We start from the raw sequence: 4,387 nt of genomic DNA, 5'->3' as shown, positions 1-4,387 counted from the left end.
TGCAAATTATAAGTGGTGCTTTAATAAAATGCTAACTATAGGGTAGATTTCAATAAATCGATGAAACTATAAAGGTATTTTAGTAAATGACCATTTTTATTATTTAGTTTTCTCTTAATAAATCACGTGCATTGCATGGGTCCCGACCTCAAGTGTAGAATTAAGACTTGACAATGTCTTTTCTCAAAAACTGGATCAATTATCTGAGATCTTCTCCCAATTCACTTCATTTACCAAAATGTTTTCAGTGATAGATATTGTGGAGTTTTGTTTCTTGTTAAAAATTCTTGCATCTTTCTTCCCAAATCAACCATAAGATAACTGCCCTAGTACATTTCTATAAAACTTTTCCCCTTTTATGCAAATATATATGAAAACATCAAGTTGGCAATCGTGGTATTTCACTTAGAAATTACTAAATTGTTTTAATGAACATCAAAAAGGTTGGTAATAATTCCATTAAGAAATTAAAATGATTGTTAAGTATTTTCAATAATTGAAATTAGAAAACAGATAAACTCTCTCACTGAGAGAGTTGGAGCCTTATTTTCCTTTCTTCCCAGATCAAAAAGGTTAGTAATAAAATGGTTGTCAAGTATTTTCAATAATTGAAATTAAACTAAAAAGGCCTTATTTCAATTAATAAATAGATAACTATTCAAATGCAGGATTCTCGATCAACTGTGTATATATGAAAATAACAAGTTGAGGATCGAAGGGATTTCACTTACATATTATCAAATTCTTTTAGCAGATATATAAAAAAATGATAACAATTCCATTAGGAGATGCAAAATAGTATTTAATTATTTTCAGTAATTGAAATTAGGAAACAAAGAAACTCTCAGCTAAACCTAGAAAGGCCTTTTCTCAATTAATGGTGGTTTGGCTAGAAAATCCTACTTCGCCATTCTACTATTAATGGTTGTTCATTTCTTGCTTCAGATAACAAAATTTTCATGACCAATCAAACATGTCCGGAAAAAAGGTCTAGGGCTATAATACGTTGTAATGATTTTACATTTTGTAGTAAATAAAATATTATCATTATCATTGGTGATGAAATGTAATTTGGTGCTGATGAGGGCACCTCCAGTGAAATTGTGACACCTGGCACCTCATGCCAATTAAGTGTAGCCTCTTCACAATTAGACAATTCACCATAGGCAGCTCGCCATAGGCAACTCGCCATAAGCAGCTTGCCACAGGCAGCTCGCCATAGGCAGCTCGCCATAAGCAGCTCGCCATAGGCAACTTGCCATAAACAGCTCGCCATAAGCAGCTCGCCATAGGCAACTTGCCATAGGCAGCTCGCCAAAGGCAGCTCGCCAAAGGCAGCTCGCCATAAGCAACTCGCCATAGGCAGCTCGCCATACGCCATAAGCATCTTGCCACAGGTAGCTCGCCCTAGGCAGCTCGCCATAGGCAACTCGCCCTAGGCAGCTCGCCATAGGCAACTCGCCCTAGGCAGCTCGCCATAGGCAACTCGCCCTAGGCAGCTCGCCACTAAGCAGCTCGAGCTCGCCACAGGCAGCTCGCCATAGGCAGCTCGCCACAGGCAGCTCGCCACATGCAGCTAGCCACAGACAGCTCGCCATAGGCAGTTCGCCACAGGCAGCTCACCCTTAGCCTGGCAACTTAGACAACTCGGCATTGCATAGGCAGCTCACCACTAGGTAGCTCGCCACTAAGTAGTTCATCCCCAAGTATCGTAGGAAGATTTCCTGCCTGACAACCTGGCCCAGACACTGACTTGCCGACTGACACATGCGCCGACCTGACAACCTGGCCCAGAATCCGACCCGCCGGCTGACACAGGCGCCGACTTGATAACCTGGCCCAGACATCGACCCGCCGGCTGACACAGGCGCCGACCTGATAACCTGGCCCAGACACCGACCCGCCGACTGACGCAGGCGCCACCCTGACAACTTGGCCCAAGCGCCGACCTGGCCGCCTGACACAAGCGCCAGCCTGACGACCTCGAGGAGTTCAGCACTGTACCCTAGTTCTGACGGGATGTGGCGAGTCCAGTTCGTCCCCAAGTATCGTAGGAAGATTTCCTGCCTGACAACCTGGCCCAGACACCGACCTGCCGACTGACACATGCGCCAACCTGACAACCAGGCCCGGACACCGACCCGCTGGCTGACACAGGCGCCGACCTGATAACCTGGCCCAGACACCGACCCGCCGACTGACGCAGGCGCCACCCTGACAACTTGGCCCAGTCGCCGACCTGGCCGCCTGACACAAGCGCCAGCCTGACGACCTCGAGGAGTTCAGCACCGTACCCCAGTTCTGACGGGATGTGACGAGTCTTACCGTTTGGAGGCTTTTCACCCACCTAACCCGCGAGGACTCCGGTATATAAAGACCTCACCCCCCAAAGGGGAGGGAGAGGGAAAAAAGGATGGTAACCCCTGCTCTCTAGTTCTCTCATTTCTCTCCAAGCTCTCTGTAATCAGAATGCTAACTTAGGCATCGGAGAGTCCCCGCCGGGAAAATACCCCCGAGTCATCTGATTCGGTTCTCGCAGGTCCCTCAGCTTTTGCCGCCTACAAAGGAGAGGAAATCACCTCATGTAGAGGGCAGTCGGGTTGTGCTGCACTAGGGAGCTCCACCATCCTCTGAGTTGCAGGTCGCCTAGGAGCAGGTCAAATGACGAGTCCATTAGGCAGTTCGCCACCAGGGAGCGCCACCAGGCAGTTCGCCACCAAGCAATTTGTCACCAAGTAGCTCTACACCAGGGAGCTCCCCACCAGGTAGTTCTCCACCAGGGAGTTCGCCACCAAGTAGCTCATCACCAAGGCACGTCACCACCGGGTCAAATAACGAGGTACTTAGCCAAAAAATTTATACATCACAAAAAATTGGTACGTGACCAGAAACGGTTACATCAATTGGCGCCGTCTGTGGGAACACGCTACAAAAAGCTAAGTTCTCATCCTACAAAAGATAAGTTCTCATCTTACCAAAGCTAAGTCCTCACTTTTTAGAAATTGAAACTATCGCATTATAGTTTACATTTTTTATGAACTCAAAGACTATGCAGGGAGCTAATAGACTAAGTAGCTCTACCAACCTTACTTTCAATTAAGATAATGCCTCATCAGTCCTCTCCGGCATGGGCAAAAGTCAAAGAAGAGTAGACTACAAGTCACTCCCAAAGCCTACGGGCCACACTATTGCTAAATATCTAGTCGCCTCCTCAGCAGGGGCAAAATTAGCAAAAGTGAACTATAAATCGCCCCAGAGCCTAAGGGCTACACTACTAAACAGGCGGAGACCCCCTCGCCTTACTGGTAGCTCACCACATACAGGCAGCTCCCGAAGCCTAAGGAATTGGATCAGCACTTACTAGCTCGTCCACTTACAGGCCAAAAGAAATCTACTCCCTTCGCTGAGTTACTCTCAGCTCGGGAGTGGGGGGCAATTGATGAGGGCAGATTTGGCCCTCCAGTGAAATTGTGACACCTGGCACCTCATGCCAACAAAGTGTAGCCTCTTGACAATTAGACAGCTCACCATAGGTAGCTCGCCATAGGCAACTCACCATAAGCAGCTTGCCACAGGCAGCTCATCATAGGCAGCTCGCCATAAGCAACTCGCCATAGGCAACTTGCCATAGGCAGCTCGCCATAAGCAGCTCGCCATAGGCAACTTGCCACATGCAGCTCGCCATAGGCACCTCGCCATAAGTAGCTCGCCATAGGCAGCTCACCATAGGCAACTCGCCATAAGTAGCTTGCCACAGGCAGCTCGCCCTAGGCAGCTTGCCACTAAGCAGCTCGAGCTTGCCACAGGCAGCTCGCCACTAAGCAGCTCGAGCTCGCCACAGGCAGCTCGCCATAGGCAGCTTGCCACAGGCAGCTCACCACATGCAGCTAGCCACAGGCAGCTCGTCATAGGCAGCTCGCCACAGGCAGCTCACCATTAAGCTGGCAACTTAGACAACTCGGCATTGCATAGGCAGCTCGCCACTAAGCAGTTTGTCCCCAAGTATCGTAGGAATATCTCCTGCCTGACAACCTGGCATAGATACCAACCCGCCGACTGACACAGGCTTCGACCTGACAACCTGGCCCAGACACCGAAACGCCGGCTGACACAGGCGTCGACCTGACAACCTGGCCCAGACACCAACCCGCAGATTGACGCAGGCGCCGCCTTGACAACCTGGCGCAGGCATCGACCTGGCTGCCTGACACAAGCACCAGCCTGACGACCTTGAGGAGTTCAGCACCGTACCCCAGTTCTGATGGGATGTGACGAGTCTTACCCTCTGGAGGCTTTTCACCCACCTAACCCGCGAGGACTCCGGTATATAAAGACCTCACCCCCCAAAGGGGAGGGAGAGGGAAAAAAGGATGGTAACCCCTGCTCT

Source organism: Nelumbo nucifera, chromosome 7 (genome assembly GCF_055504915.1).
Source record: "Nelumbo nucifera cultivar China Antique chromosome 7, China Antique-T2T, whole genome shotgun sequence".
NCBI lineage: Eukaryota > Viridiplantae > Streptophyta > Magnoliopsida > Proteales > Nelumbonaceae > Nelumbo > Nelumbo nucifera.
The sequence above is the reverse complement of the archived record's forward strand: the minus strand, read 5'-3'. Positions refer to the sequence as shown.